At 37.7% G+C, this 19,784-nt stretch overlaps 1 protein-coding gene across 2 annotated transcripts in view; it reads right to left on the minus strand.

Moving 5' to 3' along the window:
• The window catches only part of trpc5a (transient receptor potential cation channel, subfamily C, member 5a), a 131,345-nt gene extending 111,962 nt beyond the window's left edge, over positions 1 to 19,383 (minus strand). The window contains exon 1 of one of the 2 annotated variants that reach the window (XM_081598915.1): positions 19,214 to 19,383. The gene's annotated coding sequence lies outside the window, so the exon portion shown is untranslated. Of the gene's footprint in view, positions 1 to 4,148; positions 4,454 to 19,213 lie in introns of those variants that run through there. The other variant, XM_081598916.1, reaches the window with a different exon arrangement.
• Between the last annotated feature and the right edge of the window lie 401 nt (positions 19,384 to 19,784).

A 19,784-nucleotide genomic window follows, 5' to 3' on the forward strand; every position in this document is an offset into this window, starting at 1 on the left:
CAACTTCACGAACTTCAATTTAAAACCAAAACAATTTTCTTGTTAACTTAAATTGCATTTTCAAGGTAACAGGTGGACTTTAAACCACCTTCAAATGTTTTACAGTGCAGGAAGTCAGGTTTGTCACAAATAATAAAATTAAGTAGATCTAAGTAAATATATTAAGTTTAAGTTGACATGTTAAGCAAACATAAACAATAAACTTACATAAAATAGATAAAGAAGTAACATATATAGCATTTATCAACATTTAAAAATGAAAAAAAAAATCCAAAAACCTGAAAGAAAAACTCGGACAAGATGTAATTCATCAAATGAAAAAAAGCAGCCAGTTGTTTTTAGGTTTTAATAAAGAGCCTTTCAGAGAGATGAATGGAAACTCATGACAAAGATTTTAACATTTCAAAAGCTCATTAAGCTGAACGGCTGATTTGTGGTCGTCGTCGATTTCACTCATTTTTAATTAACCCACTTTTATTATGTCATCTGTTTGAAACATATTATAGAAAGCCTCAAGTTTCACATAAATTTTTAATAGATTCACAAATTTAAATGTATTTAAATCAACTCGGCTTCTCTCATAACATCTATGAAAATATTTTGAACTATTGCTCACTTGTGAATGATTTAAAGAGGTTTATAAAAGTTAATAGTTTCATATAAAACACTGCAGGGAGATGATGACTGTTTGCACCTACAATGTCACTTCAGGCGTTTCGTAGCAGCATAAAAAATAAACCCAGATTTGATTTTACTCTGTGTTGGAAGCTTCATTGATCATTTTCAGTCTCCTTTTCTTGACTGGATGCTGCACAACACCAGTTAAAGAATAATAACTAGGAAAAAAAGAGCAATTTCATCTCTGCTGAAGTGGTTAAATGAGACTTTTCTGCAGCTGAAGAAGCTCTTTCTTTTTAAAAAGCCTGACTGTCAAGCGTCCTTGAATAACAACCTGCGCGGCTGCCGGCTCATTCACCGTGAACCGAGCCGTGTGAGAGCATCAGCTCCATACTTGCAGCACAATGAGGCACATCAGAGTATCTGAAGAGCTCACACATTGGGATTTTGACACAGATTCAGCTGTAAATACCACTTTGAACTCTGAAAACATCTCTGCTTTCTGCTCTGAAAGCAAGCAGGCAGAACATGGATATAGATTCAACATCAATACGGAGATTTTTGATATTTTTATGCCTTTTAAATCTTGGGGTTTATATCAGACATAACCAGGTTTTTAGCAGGTTTAAAATGATCAAACTTCAATGATAGAAATCCTTAACTATTATTTATGAAACAAAGATCAAGTGAAAATGAAAGAGATGTGCATGAAAAACTAAATACAGCTGATCAAAAACAGATCATTACACGAACAAGACTCGTGTTTTAGACTTATTCATGAAGTTAATCATTTATTAAATTTGCAAGTCATTGTTGTCTTTGATGAAAAACCTTTGCAAATACTCGATTTCTTAATAACTTGGAGATTCTGAATTATGACAGATGATTTTTCAATCTCTTTGTTTTTTGTTAAAAATGTCCACTTTTTTCCAAGACACTTAGAATCTCACGCACAGAAAACATAGATCAGGTTAGTTGGAGTCCAACCGAGTAGAAAAATATGTCAAAAACACAGAAATATGGCCAACTAGCAATTAAAATAGCCTTTCCTCTTACCGTTAAAATCGTTTGAACATGCAAACCAGCCTTGTGGATTCATATTTTACGACCGTTTGACGTTTTGGAGTTTTCTGCTGTTGATCAAGGCATCCTGATGAAACTTCAGAGAATTTTTCTGTCAGCGAAGCAACTCAGAAGGTAATGTGGAACCTAGCGGGTGTTTTATCTGTCAGGTTCCCTGCAGCGCTCAGCTTTCTCTTTACGAAGCTGCAGGAAAAATAACAACAAAAAAAAAAGACTATTCCAGTTCCATCGCTGTCTGGCCGAGATCGCCTGTTGCTTAACACTTCAATCACTAATTCCTCTCACTGTGAGAGTTGTTTTATTGGATTGCTAGTTTGGCAGGGAACGCAGCAGCAGGGTGAAAGTGAGGTTGTTGGACCATAATGGAGGAGGAAGAATGAAGTTAGGTGACAGAAGTTACCTGGTCTGTGGCTCTGAAACCTGAAAACCTGAGAGCTCTTCCTCTTTTCAATGTATATTGATCTTTTGCGACTACGTCACTAAATCATTGGAGGCGCCATGAGTCGGACGTGAGGGAGGGAGTATTGGATTGAGCAACTTAAATTGTTTTCCAACGTTGTTTTTGCCAGTTTATTCAGCTTCTTCTTGTTGGAGTCGAGCTAATTTGTTTGTGAACGTAGCACACCTGGTTAGGGCTCATAGACGGCGGCATTTACAAAAGTTTGAAACAGCTTACAAACCGACCCGAACCTCCTCTCTCCTGACGTGTTGATCAAATTACCGACTTTGCCTGAATTCACACCACATTATTTATGTCACCATGCCATAAACAGCGTACGAGAGGGGAGCGGCTGTCTGCTGTAAAACATGAATAGGTTCACTCTGAAGCCGTGACTGATTAGTTTTTCAAGAACAATCTAAAACACGACTTAATCAGTTAATAACTTTTTTCTAATTTCATATCGTTTCTGAACTGTTCGTGCTGTTAGAGCAGGGCTGCGACACGCCGATTGCGGAAGGTTTTGAGTCGATCTCGGCATTAGGTGACAAACTGAACGCTGCCAGGAGGCTGAGAGCAGCATGTCCTCCTCTTGGTCCTTATCAAAACGTTCTTAATTTTATTAAAGAACAACAAAAAATCAACAAAACGTGTTCAAATTAATGACCCAACAACAATAATAATCTCAGCGATTATTGTTTCTACAGGGAGTTTCGCAATTCTGTTCGTTTCGGTTCCATTACTAGCAGAGCAGGAGTTTAATATTAACTAATCAACCTCCTCTGTGTTCATGAGGCTTATTAATGATCGCAAAATAAATATCAAGCCTGCAAACCTAATATCATAACGGACTGAATGTTTATGTTTTTAACGTAATCTCTGGTCGGCTTGTGTAGCGCAGGAGGTTGCCATAGCAACAGGTGTGCTTAAATGACAGAGACGGAGAGTAAAAGGTGCGATTGGTTTAGAGCTGATCACCTGTTCAGGTTGTTTTACCTTTGCATCACAGCCGCTGTAGTTTCTGTACGTTCAATAAACTACAGACTTGGACTAATGACCTCGTTCTTTGTGACTATATGTCATTTACAACAAACATCAAACACGGTAAATATGTTTCATTAAGTATTTAACAAACAAATGGCTTCTACTGCGATAATTATGTGAAATTAAATTAATTGTCTAATATAAAAAATAGTTTGGTGCTGTTGGGCTCAGAGTCTGAGAGGCTTTTCCTTCATCAAACAAATTTGTTTTTTTCCTCTTATGTAGAGGAAATATTGATGTTGATGAGATTTTCTCCATAATAATAACCTTTTTCAACCTTTATAGCTCCACTGTTGAAAATGAGGCTCTAACATTCACAAATGACTGAAATAAAATCCAGTCCAATATCTGGTTTGAGGTGATTCCTCTTGAACCAGCTGGAGGAAAATATCCCAACTTCAGAAGAAGAGCTTTAACCTAACAGAGCTCTGTGGTTCCTCCTGTCAGTATGAGAGTCAGGGTGAGGAGGCGCCATGTTAGGAAGAGAAGTGGAAGCTGCAGGATCTTCAGAACAAACAGGTTATGATGCTGGGCTACTGATTATCCCTCTGTCTGGACACAGGATCAATAGAACCAGTTTAAAAGCTAAAATGAATGGTTTTATGCCAGACATGGAAAACTGGGATGTACTCCATGCCATGATGTTCAGGATTTAGGTCTCATGGCATCTCAAGGTGTCAACATTGCAGCCAGTGGGCTGAAGGAAATACAGCTTTATTTTGTAGCAATTCAAGAGCTACCAGCTTTTATTGCTTTGCAAAAAAAAAAAAAAAAAAAATCAGCAGCACAGAAACTCCAAAGCACATAAAGAAGCTAAATATATATATATATATATATATTTTTTTTGTCATAGTACCCCCAAAAATTTAAAACTACTTTCATCCCTGCTTATAACGATGCTTTATAAGTAAGTATCTGTCTAATCATACTTACTTATAAAGTTTATGAACGTTAAACTTCTTACCTTGTAAAGTGTTTGCTGTAAATCCGCGGTTACACCGAGGGCTGACCGTCATTATTATCGTCAGCTGCCAGTCGCTATGATTGACGGCTGCCATCCATCTCCGCCGCATCTTTCCTCATTAAAAGTTATAAAATAAACTGACGTTTGGTCCGCATCCTTTTCTGTTTGTGGAGCAGACCGCTTAGCAACCTGTGAGCATTTTTAAAGTCAAATCAACTCAACAAAAGGATATTAGGTTACAGATATCTGTTTTTAAATGAGCGCGTTGGTTGTTTTGACTGCCGTCATGGCGGAGTGGGCGGAGTTCTGGGGTGCGTGACGTCATGTGCAAAGCATCAGTCGGTTGTTGCAGATGTTGACGTTCAAATAAAGATCTAAGTGCTAAAGTGAGAGAATATGCGCAACTTTTAGATTGTTTTTAGTCCGTCAGCCATGAAGAAAGTCCTTAACAAGGATTCAGTAATTTTAATAAAAATATCAATAAATACATGCTTACTTAATCTCTGGAGTCACTAATGTTACTCACATAAAAGTAAACATTGAGTTGATCTTATTCAAAATGTTAGTCAGTTAAATGCAACTATTTACTAACCTCTGCAAAACCAGGCAAAAAAATAAATAAACAGCAGCAGAAAAGAGATTATAATCGTTCAAATAAATCTGAAAAGTAAAAAAGTAAATGAACCAGAATTTAGGAAATAGTTTAGAAAGCATATTCATTCAAAAACATAAAAAAAAAAAAAATCCAGATGAATGCAGGGAGTTTTACATTTAGAAATGCGCATTTGACTTCTTTTTGTGTTGCATGTTGTTGTGCCTCACAAATGAGGTTCAAAAATATAACTTATCTACACTATTTTGAACTGAAAAGTTGAATTAAAATGGAATTTGCCTCAGAATATTAATTTTTTTTTAAAGAAAAACACTTTGTTTATAAATGTACTTATACAGTCTGAATAAGTAATACATGAGGAGTCGGTTTAATGACCCTCTTCTTTCAGGTTAGGGACAGAAAAGAACTCCGTGACATTACCCAAATATATCCACTTTCTGCAGCTCAAGCCATCAAAGCGCTAAATAATAATCAGTGTGGTCAAGAATAAAAAGGATGCTAATAAATCAGGGTCAATTCTAGGAATAGCTTTATAGTCTGCGCTTCTTCCAAAGGATAAAACATGGTTGTAAAGATAATGGTTTGTCAGTTTGACCCCAACAGCAGATAAGGACAGGAGGAGGAAAGATGGAGAGGAACCTTTTTAATCAAGCAGTTAGAGAAAAGAAGACATTCAGCAGATTTATGTCTTTTTGTGCAGCAGTAATTCTGTTTTTAAATCTTCTTCCCAGTGAGACGTCTCTTCTGTTGACGGGGTTTTTACTGTAAAACTCTTCAGGCGCTGCAGGGAAAACCTCTCAACGCAGATTTAGATTGTTTCCAAGATAAAAACCTCGCCAGATACTGAGCTGGATCTCATCCTGGTTTTAAATTCATTTCTGTCGTTTATCATCAGTGAAATGGAACAAAAATTCAAGAAACAACTTAATTAAGATGGAAATGTAACAGAAGAAGAAGAAGCTGTGATTAGATTGACCTTAAGAGAAATGAACAGAAATAAAAAATAGTAGGGCTGCAACGAACAATAAGGCTTTCGTAACGAATTAATCGTTTATTCTGACGATTAATTGGATAAAAACAAAGATACATTCTACAGATTTTTAATTTATCCACTTAAGCCTTTTCATAGGTTGAGTCTGTATTCTCCAGTTAGTGATTAACTACTAGATAAGTTGACGATTATATAAATAATCAGTTAATTAAGATTAATCTGGACCAAATGTCCATTTTTGAGTCTGTGTGCTCTGCTTAATGATTAATCAATTACTAAATGAGTTGACAATTCTTTCAAAAATCGAATAATCATGATTAATATGGACTAAACTGATATTTTTGAGTCTGTATTCTCCAGTTAGAGATTAATTAACTAAGTTAGTTGAAGACTTATTTAAATGATTGACTAATCATGATTAATCGTTTCAGCCATTACAAATTGCTCGTTTTCTCAAACCGGACCACATTGTGAAGTGAGACTTTAAGAAGCAGCTGCAGCATTAGTCTGTCGCTCAGAGCGGCTCTTGGCTGTAGGATTAAATACTTTACAGAAAGAGACAGAAGCCAGAGGGGCGGCCGCGCCCCCTTTTACGTTCCTTTAGCTCCATATTTGAACTGATTTGTATTTCTGACCCATTCACACTTCCTCTCACTCTGCATAGATCCCCTCCAGGTGCTCCCTTTCATTTTCATTTCCAACCCGTCTCTTTTTGATACGGGTCGTCTCCCCTGTACGAGTACTTCACTCTTTCATTTTCTGATGCTTTGGTCTCTTTTCTCAAATCACTCTGGGGAAGTTTTGCTTCTCTTTGTTTGATATTTGATTGTAGTTTTTCAAACATCTCTCCCAGTCTCTCTCTCCTTTTTTTATTCTGCTTTAAAAACTAATTGAGAGGAACAAATCTGAAATGTTAGCCCAGTAAGAGAAAGACACAGGAATAAAACTGAAAAATAAGATTATAAGAGGAAAATGTATGTCAATCACATTCAGACATCACTTTAAAACAGTGGTTCTTAACCTTTTTTGAGGTACCAAACCCACCAGAAGGGTTCAGTGAATGCGCATATGAAGCGCATTCACTGAACCCTTCTGTAGTGATAAAATATGATTTTTTTCCAACCAGAGTCTAGCTGGGTCACCCCATGATCACCAAGTCTTCTTAAACAGTAGAGTCTCTGAGAACAGTTCTTCAAAATACAGTCAGTGTTTTCAGCAAAGTTGAGCTGACTGTCCAGGAACGACCCAAGGTATTTAAAATCTGCCACAGTATCAACAGGTTGGCCATCGAGAGAAACTGGAACCACTTTAATGTCTTGTTTAGATCATTTAATTAGCTCTACATTCTTAAGAGAATGAACAATTAATAATAAATTACAAAAACTTTGCGGTATTCTGATTTAGTAATGTAATTATATTAGTTGTGTTACCACCCCAACACCACTAGAGGCAGTAGCAACCCCGAAAAGATGCGACTATGGAGCAGATTTAGAAGTTCACCGAAAGCTACAGAATGTGGTAAAAACTTTGAGCTTTGCTGAAGTAAATAAAGACACAAGTTCAAATCCATGCTGAGAGAGGAGCTCCTTCAATCAGGGCTCCTCCACAGCTCTGATTGGCTAAGCAATGTAACGTAATCCTCTGATTGGCTAAGCAATGTAACGTGATCCTCTGATTGGCTAAGCAATGTAACGTGATCCTCTGATTGGCTAAGCAATGTAACGTGATCCTCTGCAGCAAGTGATGGCAAAGTGGGGCGTCATCACGACTTTACACAAGTGTGTCTTTATATCCGCGGCAGAGGCTCCACCGAACCCCTGAGACCAACTCATTTGAACCCCTGGGGTTCGATCGAACCCAGGTTAAGAACCACTGTTTTAAAAATATTTATTAACATCTGGATTTTATTTTTTTTCACGCCTCATGTTGGATCCTAAGGCCGATACATACTGATGAGAGTAAAACTGCAATTTTTACAATGAAAAAGTTAATTTTGTCCTCAATTCATCTAAATAAAACAAGTTAGAGTCACAAATATCGCCTGACCGTTTGAAAAACAGACATCTTGTAATTTTTGATACATTTCTACTGCAGGAAATCTATTTTAATTTTTAAATTGAAACCATTTTATTGCTATTTTTAGGTTTTACTACAAATAAAAACATGAAACTTTCCATCCTAATAAGAAAAATACATCTAAATAAAAATGGCGGCTACTTTTAGTGAAAAAATTTAAATAGTCTCCATATGTTGCAGACGCAGTGAAGAAAGGAAGCTAAAATACAACCGAATCTTAAAATAAGAGTTGAAGGCTAAGCAGGGAATAAAAATAAGATTTTATTTTCTACCCAATAAGCTAAAAAGGATCTTGACAGTTTCTGTTTCTACATTAAAAAGTATTTTATTCCCACTGTGTTTAGACACATTGTCAAATGTTTTTCTCTTCCAGCCTTTCTGAGCTTGATGGCACGTCAAAACGAGGGGATGATTTTATTCTAATGTTTCTCCAATGCTTCAGTGACAAACAACATAATCGTGACTCATTTTTGATAACATTTCTGCAGAACATCAGTGCTGTCATAAACACAATCAAGAGAAAGCTGCAGATAGGTATGCATCTCTCCTCCTGGCAATAAAAAAATTTTAAAAAAAGAAGTGAATTCATCCCATTATCTGGACGAGTAATTGCTGTGTTTTTGTAATGGGCCTGTTCTCATTGTTCGCTAAATTATGGAGGACTGCTGTTCCCGCACATTAAAGCTAAAATAAATTGCAAATCATTTCAACAAAGAGGCGCTGATTGTGCTGCTGCTGCTGCTGCTTTGTCAGCTGATGGAGGATGGGTTTGTATTTAAACATGCTGGCTGGAGTCAGACGAGGTTTGTGCACTGGGAGGATGTGGACACAACATTTCCCACTGCAAACATTCGCCGAATGAGAGGACGGGAGTCCGGCAGATCAACCTGAACTGATGCTCATCTACGATCCGAGCCAAAAGAAAACATTCAGATGATTACTTTTCTTTCCTGAGCCCCATGATGGCTGTGAAATGAGGTTCTATAGGAGCGCTTCGGCCCATTTTCTGACTCAAACTAAAGTGAACATCAGTCTCAGTGCTTTTCATCAAACTGAATACCTTCTAGTCTTTTTTTTTTTTTTACCTTCTGGAGAATAACTGCTAAAAATTCACAGCGGCCTCTCTTGCTCCACAGACATTTAATTTTACTTTTAGCTCAGAGGTGCATAACATAATGTTAGGGGAAACCCACTCAATAGATCAGCAACAAATCTCTGGTATCACCTGCTCTGTTCTTAATTTATAAAAAAACATTTCTGCTCTTATTTGCACCTCTGGTTTTCTGGAAAAGTGATCCGACTCAGCTGTATCTCCATTCAATGTTTGTATTTGTAAAAAATTGCACAGGATTTCATGTTATATAGTATTATATTATTATTATCCCTTTCATTGTTAATCATTTTTTTATATATTGTTTTTAACACGGGCTGCACAGTGGCGCAGTTGGTAGAGCCTTGCAGCAAGAAGGTTCTGGGTTCGATTCCCAGCCCCGGTCTTTCTGCATGGAGTTTGCATGTTCTCCCTGTGCATGGTGGGTTTTCTCCGGGTACTCCGGTTTCCTCCCACAGTCCAAAAACATGACTGTCAGGTTAATTGGCCTCTCCAAATTGCCCCTAGGTGTGAGTGTGAGTGTGCATGGTTGTTTGTCTCTGTGTTGCCCTGCGACAGACTGGTGCAGCATTTCAAATCTGGAACAAACCGTCAGAAAACTGCAAAACAGCCGAAACACCGAGTTCCTTTAAGTCTAGAGTAAAAACCTGCCAGTTGCTTTTGAACCATAATAAATTAAACACTGACCAACTCATTTGACATGTATTGATGATTTTAACAACACTTGTAAAAAACAACATTGAAGTTTTAAAATGAGACAATCACTAAAATGTTGACAACATAAAGCACTTTAAACTGCTGTTTTATAATTGATTACCATTACAGTTTTATGGTGTAAAGCACTTTGAACGGCATTGCGTCTCAAATCTGCAATACAAATAAACTTGATAGATCAATCAATACATCTGAATTTCCCATTTGCAGGCAAATAAAGATACACGTTTATTTTCTATTCCAGTCTAATGCAGTTAAATTAGGTTAGATTTTTTCTTTTAAAGGAGCTGCAAACGAAGTGGCAGCTGATTTTGGCTGTTCAGTTAAAAATCAGCAGTAGAAAACCATAAACAGGTAAATAAGTGCCGAGTTTGCAAAGGGACTTAATATCTGTAATTTAACAATACATAGTGAGTACAAGCCAGAATAATGTGCATATTCCTGCAAATTAGTTTTTTCTTGTCACTGGTGTAAAGAGGGATTATATATTTTAGTTTCAAATGAACTTTTATGGACATTTGCTTCACTTATTTGCAGTTTTTAAAATCCTGACTCCAGTAATGTTGTAGTGTAAAATATTAAAATACTTGGATCTAAAACTCAACTCAAATTTCTGATGAAAAATCTTTGGAAGTTCCGATTCTGTTCTGTGCCAACATTAACAATTTAAATCAAAACATTCCATTAGCAAAAAGACAAAACACATGAGAGACGTTAAGTTTCTGAATGCCACGACACTGAATTACCTCCAGAAATCCGGAGTGGTCTAAACGCAGCCCACGTTCGCCCAGAGGAGCTTCCGTCAATAAGAACGAGTTTCCAATCAAACGCCCAGAGTGTGGTAAACATGCAAACACTCTGGGGGAGACAACGAGCACAGATGCACACGTGAATTTACTCTAAAATTAGAAAAGCATGCAGACACGTGCTTTGGAGACATGAGGAGAATGAGCGCGATCAGAGAGGGAGCGCTTGAAAAAGACGGAGCTGCCAATAATTCTCACATGTCAGTCAGTTCGGTTCGCTGATGTGCAAAACGAGAGAGAAATCTCCAAGGTGACCCGTTTCACCGATTCATCCGTCTGAGTCTCTGTCCACATTTATGTTGTTGTTTACAGGAACGGAGGCATTTCTGACATTCAGTCCTCGGTTCAGGTAATTATGCTGGAATCCTGCATTATTTGGAGTTTATATACAAACAGATTCTGCATTTTAGTTGATAGAAAATATCTTTAAATGAAGCTGAACTGAAAAGGTAGCAGTGGGAAGAGTACCCAGAAACTGTACTCAACTATGAGTGAAAAAGTATTTAAAAGTTTACTGAAGTTCTGAGAATTGATCAAATTATCAATCATTTAATATTTAAATCGTACGTCATCAGATGGACTAAAATATAAGGAAGAAATTTTGGCATTTTAAGATAAAAAATGACAATAATTCATACAAATAATAAAAAGAACAAAATTAAGCAAAAAATAATGTTTCCAAATCAGTTTATTTCAATGAAAAACTTGTTAAACTTTAACAGAAACTGCAGATGTGTCTCTGTCTGTCTGGTGAATTTTTGGTTAAACAAGTTTGTTTTTCATTCAGTGGGAAGAAAATCCAGAAGTTTTACTCAAATAAGAGCAGAAATGTGCTGATATTTTCATGCTTGCTCACGTTTATAAACAAAATATAGATCATAAGAATTGTTATTGTAAGGAAAACGGCAAAGGAACGAGATAAAATGACAAAAAAAACAAACAACTAACTGAACAAAGAATCCAAAGCTGAGAAAACAAGAGAACAACAAGAGAAACTAAAAAAACGAGTCAATAAGTGAAGCAAAGACGAGGCAGTGGGAAGATAAATGGATAAGATCAGAGAAACTAAGAGGAATTAAAAAACTGTTTGGTTGTTTGGAGGAAGAAAAAGAGAAATAGATGCATTTTAAAAGATTATGTGAAAAAGAAAAGAGTTTACATCAGAGATTTATTCACTAGCTGAGTGATAACAGAACAACAGAGCAGGAAAAGAGGAAGATGAAACTTAAGAAACACAAAAAAGAAAATACTGACTGAAAAAATAAAGCAAGGTGAGAAACAGCAGGACTTTACAGAAGCAAAATGGAACAATGCATGAAATAACGAAGCTACGGACAGAGGCAAAAAAAAAATCATCAGTGATTTATGAGAAAGACGGAGTGAAATGGAGTCTGCAGTGGGATGAAGTGCACCACCCGTTTCATTCTGCTGCACAAAACAATCACACCCCGAGCACCTCCATCTATCCATCTATCTGAGAACGACAGAGTGAGTGGAGGAGGAAGACAAGGAGGGAAGGGACGGCTGCTACAGAGAGAGAGAGAGCAACACTGAACTAAAAAAATCTCACCCACACAGGACACAGAGGAACAATTTCACAAATCCGAAAGAGGATCCTGAACTTTTACTCTCTCCTTTCCAGGCCTAAACCAGATCGAATGCACAAGCAGCACAGATTAAAGTGAAGGTGTCAGATCCGGACATTTTGCTTCATAATTTACTAATTTTTACGGTCAAAAGTAGAGATCTACTTACACTACCTAATAAATTACACTGGAAAAAAAATCTTACCAACTATTTTTGTCTAGTTTCTAGTGAAAACATAGTAATGCATTTCAAATAAGACAAAATTAATTTAAATGCAACTTTTCAGCAGGATATATGGGCTTGTTTTAAATCAGCAAATATTGATAAAAAGTTCTAGTTACACTGGTAGATAATGTCACATGAAAATTTCCTAGAACTTTTAAGAAATTCTCAACTTAAAACTTAAAAAGTATTATTTCCACTCATAAGACATTTTTCCCAGGTCATGAGCGACGTTATCTGCCAATATTTGGGAATTATTTACTTAAAATAAGCTCCTACATCTTACTGAAAAGTCATTTGTGAGTTAGTTGTCTTATTTCAAGTATACTCAAATGTTTTCACTAGAAACTAGAATTAAAACAAGAAAGATTTTGTGTTTTTCCAGTGTAATTTATTGTGATCTTTATCTCAAAGAATTTAGCGAATCTCCTCCACGTTAACTGTTCAGGAAAAACTGGAAACTCTCTCCAGACCTCACTTTATTACCAACAGCACAGAGGTTTTGAAACTGACTGAGTTTGGCCAAACTGAGATCTACAAGACAGACGACAGCTGAGAGAAAACCAGAGAGACTCTGAGCTGAGGTTTCCTGTCGAGTGTCAGTCAAACTGTGCAGCAGCGGGTCAAAAGCAGGTCAACCTGTCACACTTACATGACGCCTATCAGAACCAATTTGGGGAAAATTACAAAACTGTCGCCTAAATGCTTTCAATTTCAGTGTAGAATTACAACAAAGCACAGAAATGCTGGTAGAATCGACGTATTCCTGCAAACCCCAAAATAATCGGAAATAACCTCCAATCTGCCAATGCTGTGACTTTTCAACCAGTATGTCCTGTTCGGTTGAAGTGAACTCTGGTGCAGTTTGAATGCAAGCAGACCAGAAACCGCTCCAACGCTTGGCATTCTGGGTAAATACAACCAAAACAAGAATGCTAATCTAGCGATAGCAGGAGAAATGGTTCTTCGTCTTTTAACAAAGACAAAAAAAGAAATCCTACAATCGTCAAAATCTGTCGCTACTCCCTTTTTTGTGAAGGAGGAGGTTGCGCTCAGTATCTTTTTCAGAGGTTTTTATGGTGCAGCGCCCCCACAGGCGAGGAGGTGAACAGATTTTTCAATTATTTTGGTTTATTTGACACAGTGCTGTGTGAAAGTGAAACGCAGCTGCTGAAAATTTAACATGTTACAATTTTGGTTTCCTATCAGGTGTGAAAGCTCCCTAAGAAAGCAGAAGTAGCCCTTAATGGGAGATGAGAAAACTACATTTATCCGTTTTACTGTGAAGTTTGAAAATATTTTGATATCAACTGGATCTGCATCTGATTCAGTCCCACATGTGGAAGTGGCACAAATCAGATACTGTTTTGAGGGGTGAAAAGATCAGAGATTGCATGAATTAGTTGAGTACAGGCAACAAAATAAAATTACTTAGATTTGAATCACATTTGCTTGCTGTATGAGCACAGCTTTTATGTCCACTTTTATTTTTTATTTAAAAAAATACATTAAACAATGTCAAAGAAAAACATTTCTGCTGTTAACTTTTTTAATTTTGTCACGTGTTAATGTACTTTGTCTACTGTTGGTTTATTAGCAGTAGAAATAAACCGGTATTTTTTAATATTCTGTTATTTTCTGACACTAAGATTTTTATTTTAAAGTGGAGGAAATGGTCTGCCTTTAAAACCGTCCACCAGGGTGTAATTGGAGTCTTTTTATTTTGTCTCAAGAAAACTTGTCAAGATTAGAGTCATATATAAAAGATGAGGTATGTCTCTCAATGTGAGAGCAGATGGTTTCACCACATTGCATCATACTTGGGCCAAACTGACCACACACCACTCCTTTAAATCCACAATTCAAATGAGAAAAAAGCTTAGGCAATATATGGCTCCTTCAGCGTGACGTCAGGCATCATGCTCCTGCTGGAGGGCAAAAAGCTGCTGGCTGACAATGACAAGTATTGGTTTTAGCTGTTAAGCCAAATCTTAAATGCATGCCTGATACATTTAAAAGAAAAGGGGACAATGTTTTGCTACCAATTGTTAACACTATGACAACTAGATAATTCAGGAAAAAGTTTTAATTAAGAAACATTTCTTGAGGGAAGCAAGATATCCTTGCTTGATTTTGTAGATGTGATGTCGAATTTGTTGCGTTTCAGTTCAGTTAAAAAGTAAAAAAGGCGACCTAAACACCAACTCTGACAGATCATCACTAAATTAGCTTGTTAGCTTAGCTAAAAGCAGCTGTATGCTAATCTACAAAAACCATCACTTATTAATAATAAAAATAAATAAATATAATAAACATCAAGCCTGAAAACTGTAACGGACTGAATACTCTGTTCTTTTCTTTTTTTTGTGGGAAATGTTTGTGTATTTTTTTTGTGTTAAATCCTGTCAGTTACTATGGCAACGAGTCTGCGTGTAACGTAGCCGACAACAGAAAGCGAGTAAAAAAGTGGTTTTGATGTGTTTTCTAACGGTTTTTCTGCGCTATTTTTTCCTTTTGCTGTGACGCACTGCGGTAAATTAGTAATACCAACATCTCCATGTTTTATTTAGTTAACAGTATTGTTCAACCGCGGCAGGGCGGCTGTGGACGGCGTGGACAAGAACCGTCTAGTTTCCGCTCTAACTTTGTGCGCATGCGCAAAATTTCCGGACGTAAACAAAACTCATGCAGCGTGAAATAACCAGATGGAAGAGGAGAAATGATTCGTCCGGGCAGCTCGTGTGCTCGCTGTTTACAGTCTACCAAACTCACCGGGCTCCAGGTGCTTCCATTTCACATCCCTGTATTTCAGATTAAGAGTGAAGCAGCAGCCATCTGCTGTTAGCGTTCAGCAGTGCTGCAGCAGCAGATGAAGTCAAGCTGCAGGCGGCTGCAGAAGCATCGCTCTCAGAGCTGACAGATCCCGTCCAAAACGGTGAAAATAGGCCTGAACGTCGAGAACTAGTCTGAAGCATTTTCTACTTTCCAGTTGACAGTTTTGAATCTATTATCCCGAGACAAGACTCAAATATGATCCGTTTCCCCCTGCAGTCAAACATCGTTCTTGGTGTGAAATTCTTGCCTCTCGCTGCACTCCGCGGAGCTAAGCCACAGCTTTCTTTTAAATCCCTTATTTAAACAAACATTCATGTCAGCGCCTTCTCTCAAAGAGATTTTTTTATCCGCCTTTGCTCTTTTTCATCACTTACTATTTCTTTCCCTGCCACACTGTTTCGCCTCGTCTTTTGTTCCAACCCTTACAAAAACTAGTCAAGCGCTCAAAAGTGAGAATATGCTTGATAATGTTCACATTTTGAATTATTTAGCTCGTGGTGGGGAAGAGGAGGAGGACAAACATGGTTCCTAACAGAATGGGACGATTTGAGTGCTGAGAAAACGCATGATGTGGAAGTAAATAAAATCTTCCCATCTGGTTTCAGGTTTGACTTAAACCTTTTTTTTTCTTTATCTAAAATGTACAGAACTTTTTTTCTTCTTTTTAAGTTTCAGTGGTTTTTAGTGAAAACATCAGCCAAAAAATGTGGAAAAATATGCAATTAATGCAGCAAAGTTAAACAAATTTGTGATTTCACTGACGAACTAGAATTTTAAAAGGTAGGATTTAAAAACTGCACACGTTTTTCAGTGACCAGAGTTTATTCCTGCGATGTCCCTCCCCCACCTGTTACTGCTCACTGCAGGTCAGCTGGCTGGAAAGAATGTTCCTATACTTTCAATTTGCCTACAAGAAAAACAAATATGAATATTTGGAAATATTTCTGGTCACAAAAGATGAAAAATGTATTGAAACAAAGGAGTGGTCAATATTATGATTTAAGAAAGTTGAGCTTTTTGGACTTAAGAAGTTATGTTTTAGCTTATATTGAATTTTTACTGTTTAAAGGATATTACTTTGTGCAATGCTAGACAAAGTACCATCACACGGGTGCTTCATGTGCTAAAAGCTGGAATAAACTCATTTTAAACAGCAGAACAAGCTATACAGCCACTTAAAAATGACTACTGAAGTTACAGCGTGTTTATTCTGCATTTAATGAAGTTTTCTAATATTTTAAGTGAAAAATGAATAGTTTTAAGGTTCTTAAAACTGGTGTAGTTTGTTTAAACACTCGGTGAATAGCAAAGAAACAGCAAAATAGACACTATATGCGTAGTTGTGTTTCCATAATTGTGCAAATTGAAATTACAAAGATAAATCTGCTTAATAAATATACTGTCATTTAGAAACAAACACGTTTTCTGCTAAAAAGGTTTTTGTGCTGGGATGAGGTTGTTTTTTGACTGCATTTTGCAAAACTGATCAACAGCCGGATGTTACTACTGGCGAAAACCACAAAGACAACGACAGGAAGTGGTAGGAGGATGATGTTTTTTTGTTTTCCTGACAATGTGCAGATGACTCTATCAAAGTTGTGTCATTCCAACGTGTTGAATCCATCATTCTTCTGTATAATCTACCTAAAACATGCCTACGCAACCGCTAAAAAGTAGGCGGGGCTTGTCATGCTAGGACTATGGCTAAATCATGGATACAATCTCATGTAACTGTTTATGTCCATTGCTGCCATTTTGTAAAATAACTTATTGCATGAGCAAGCTTATTCACAGTTTTAATTTCTTAAACAGAAACAGGTCTTCAATAACCTTAATTTGAAAGTAGAAAAACACAGCAGCCTAATGGTGACATCTGCACACAGTTGCACTAAACCACACAGAGGGTTTAGTTTGTCTTATTTTGAATGTGCTTGGAAATAAACAAGAAAAGAAACAGAAAATGGGATAGGAAGAAGTGAAAACGTATTAAATGAAATCCCAGTGACTTATAATTTCAACACCTCTAACATTTTCTGTAAAATTCCTCCCAAATTACTTTAATAAGAAGCCAGAGAAAGTGCAGGAGTTTTATTCTTTTCTGATACTAAAGCGCATTAACGCAGTGCAGCCCCTTCCCCACCTGTTGCTACATTGTGTCTGTCAGCTGTAAGAGGTTTATACTCTTTCCCCTGAAAAAGATTCATTTGAATATTTGAAAATATTTTCAATTGTTCTCCGTTTTTTATTTATTCTGCATGTCAAAATGCAAATACCCAGCAATTATAATAATAGCTTAATTTATAAAGTGCTTTCAAAGCGCTGAACATTTACAAGGAGGTAAAAACTAAAACAATACATTTAAAAACAAATAAATGACCAATAAAAGCAGTAAGAACAGTAGGTATTGTGGTGTCTTCAGGAATACGACTGATTTTATTACAAACTTAAGCAAAACCAAATCATAAGGAAATCTTGGCCCAATCAGTGAAATCGCCGTTACCACTGGGCAGCATCTCTTCTAGGGTTCTGGTCAACACAAAGTAAACGTCATTACATATCTATGCTCCACATATAGACATGTTTAGGTCTCGGCGGCGGATCGACTGCTAGTGCGTCTGGAGTCCATGGATTAAACTTGTTTTTCAAACTGTGTATTTTAACGTGACTGTTCAAGCACTTCCAAAAAAAAAAAAAATCATCCAGTATAAAATTAGGGAACGTAAATCAAAATAAAAGAGTTATAATGTTAATTTAATTCTATATTAGTAGTAGGAAGAATTTCCACAAACAAATCAGGTTTTAAGATATTTTTACTCAATGTTACCAAACTTGTTACCAACAATTTGTTAAATGGTAAAACAAATCTGCTGCTTTAGCGCCGATTTCTGCGCCACAAAACTGCAGTGGCTTCAGAAGACTGTCCAAAAAATAAATGCACAATTCAGCAACTTTTGCTGTTATCAAATAAAATGATCAACTGTCTGTGTTGATTTTCCTCCTGAGCATCTCTCCTGAAGATGAAGTAGCCAAGATAAATTTTCTGGTTGTTGTTGTTATTCATTTTGCTGCAGGACGTTCATTTCCCAGATGTTATTGTTTGTGGGTGGCTGCGCCTGCAGTTAGGTCTTCCTTACATTTTAGAGAGGATTGTGTTTCCCTGCAGGTGGACAGACCGAGGGAACACTTAGAAAAAAATAAATAATAAATAAAAAAAGCTGACGGAGGGTTTAATTTGCGGGGAAAACCCTTAGGCTTTATGACTCTGCGCGTTATGCGCTTCCAAAACCATGGGGGAGCTCAAACATTTTGCAGCTTTATCCATTTCTGTCTCCATCTTCATACAACGTGCCACAAACGAGCACGCGCGCGCACACACACCCACACTGCAAATACAGCAGAAAGCTGCACCATCCTCTCTCTCTCTCTCCGTTTCTAACCGCACAAATCCTTGTCATGCGCACCCAAAACGCACCAACGCGCAAGGCAGAGTCCATGGAGACCCACACAAACTCTGCGGCCCTCACACACAAACTGACGCGCACGCACTTCAGCTACACCCCCTCTTTTTTTTCTCCTCAGCATTAGTCAATACATTCTGGATACATAAACCACCCACCAGTCACCCAAAGCATTTCTCTCTCTCTCTCTCTCTCTCTCTCCCCTCTCAACCTGCAGCGACACCATCATCACTTTGAAAACCAGATCAGACCCAAACACTGGAGCTCTGTGATGAAAATAAACATGGATCCAGGTATGCACCATGTTTCAGGGCTTCATCTGCGTATGGAGAAGCTGCTCAACCTAAACAAGAGCATAATATGCAGCCGAACGGAACAAAAACAGCACATTTGCTTAAATAAAAAAAAGAAAATAGCTAACGAGTAAACAGACTAAAAACAAAAGTGAAATAAACTAACGCTAATCTTTTATTAAAGCCATTTCATTATTGAAAACACACGATTTAAATGGTGGCCGTCGTTTAACTGTGGCACCATGACAGACAGCAGCTGCTGTTAATTGAGTCAATCAGGCTGAAGATGCTTACAGGTGTTTAATTCTCTCCGTGTGCGGCAGGGGAAGGTTTAGAGGGAGCCGTTAGGTGGTCCTTACCTGTTTCGGAGACTCTTTTTCTCCGTCTGTGAGCTGGAAAAAGAGCAGAAATTCACCGCGGAGCTCCTCCAAAATTAATGATTACTCCCCTCTCCGCTCGCGCGCCTCACGTGCGGCGCTTCTGCTCTGAATGCGTATCTGTCCGCGTTTCTTTCCCCCCCCCCTCTCTCTCTTTTTTTTGTTTCTCGCGGGATTTCCACCTCCGTCTTCCTCTCCTCCTCCTCCTCCTTCTCCTTTAACTCCGCAGAATCAGCTCGTCCTCCTCGAGCCTGTCGAACCGAGACGGAGCGGCTGGAGACGCGCCTGCTCGCGCTGCTGATGCGTCTCCTCCGCGCGACCCATCGCGATGCCAGTGGCGGGAGGAAAATGATGGAAATGCGGGATAAATCCCAAATGAATCCCAACACCAGAGCTACAGGTGACGGATCATTGGCTGTTTGGGAAATAAAAAATAAAAACCAGATTGTTGACTTTGGTTCCGGCTCTACAGAGTGGCGTCTGTAACTGACTCTGGTTTAGGAAAGACATCACTTCATGCACCTTCTCTCTCTCTCTCTCTCTCTCTCTCTCT

Source organism: Poecilia reticulata, chromosome 18 (assembly GCF_904066995.2).
Source record: "Poecilia reticulata chromosome 18, P_reticulata-male-v2, whole genome shotgun sequence".
Lineage (NCBI taxonomy): Eukaryota > Metazoa > Chordata > Actinopteri > Cyprinodontiformes > Poeciliidae > Poecilia > Poecilia reticulata.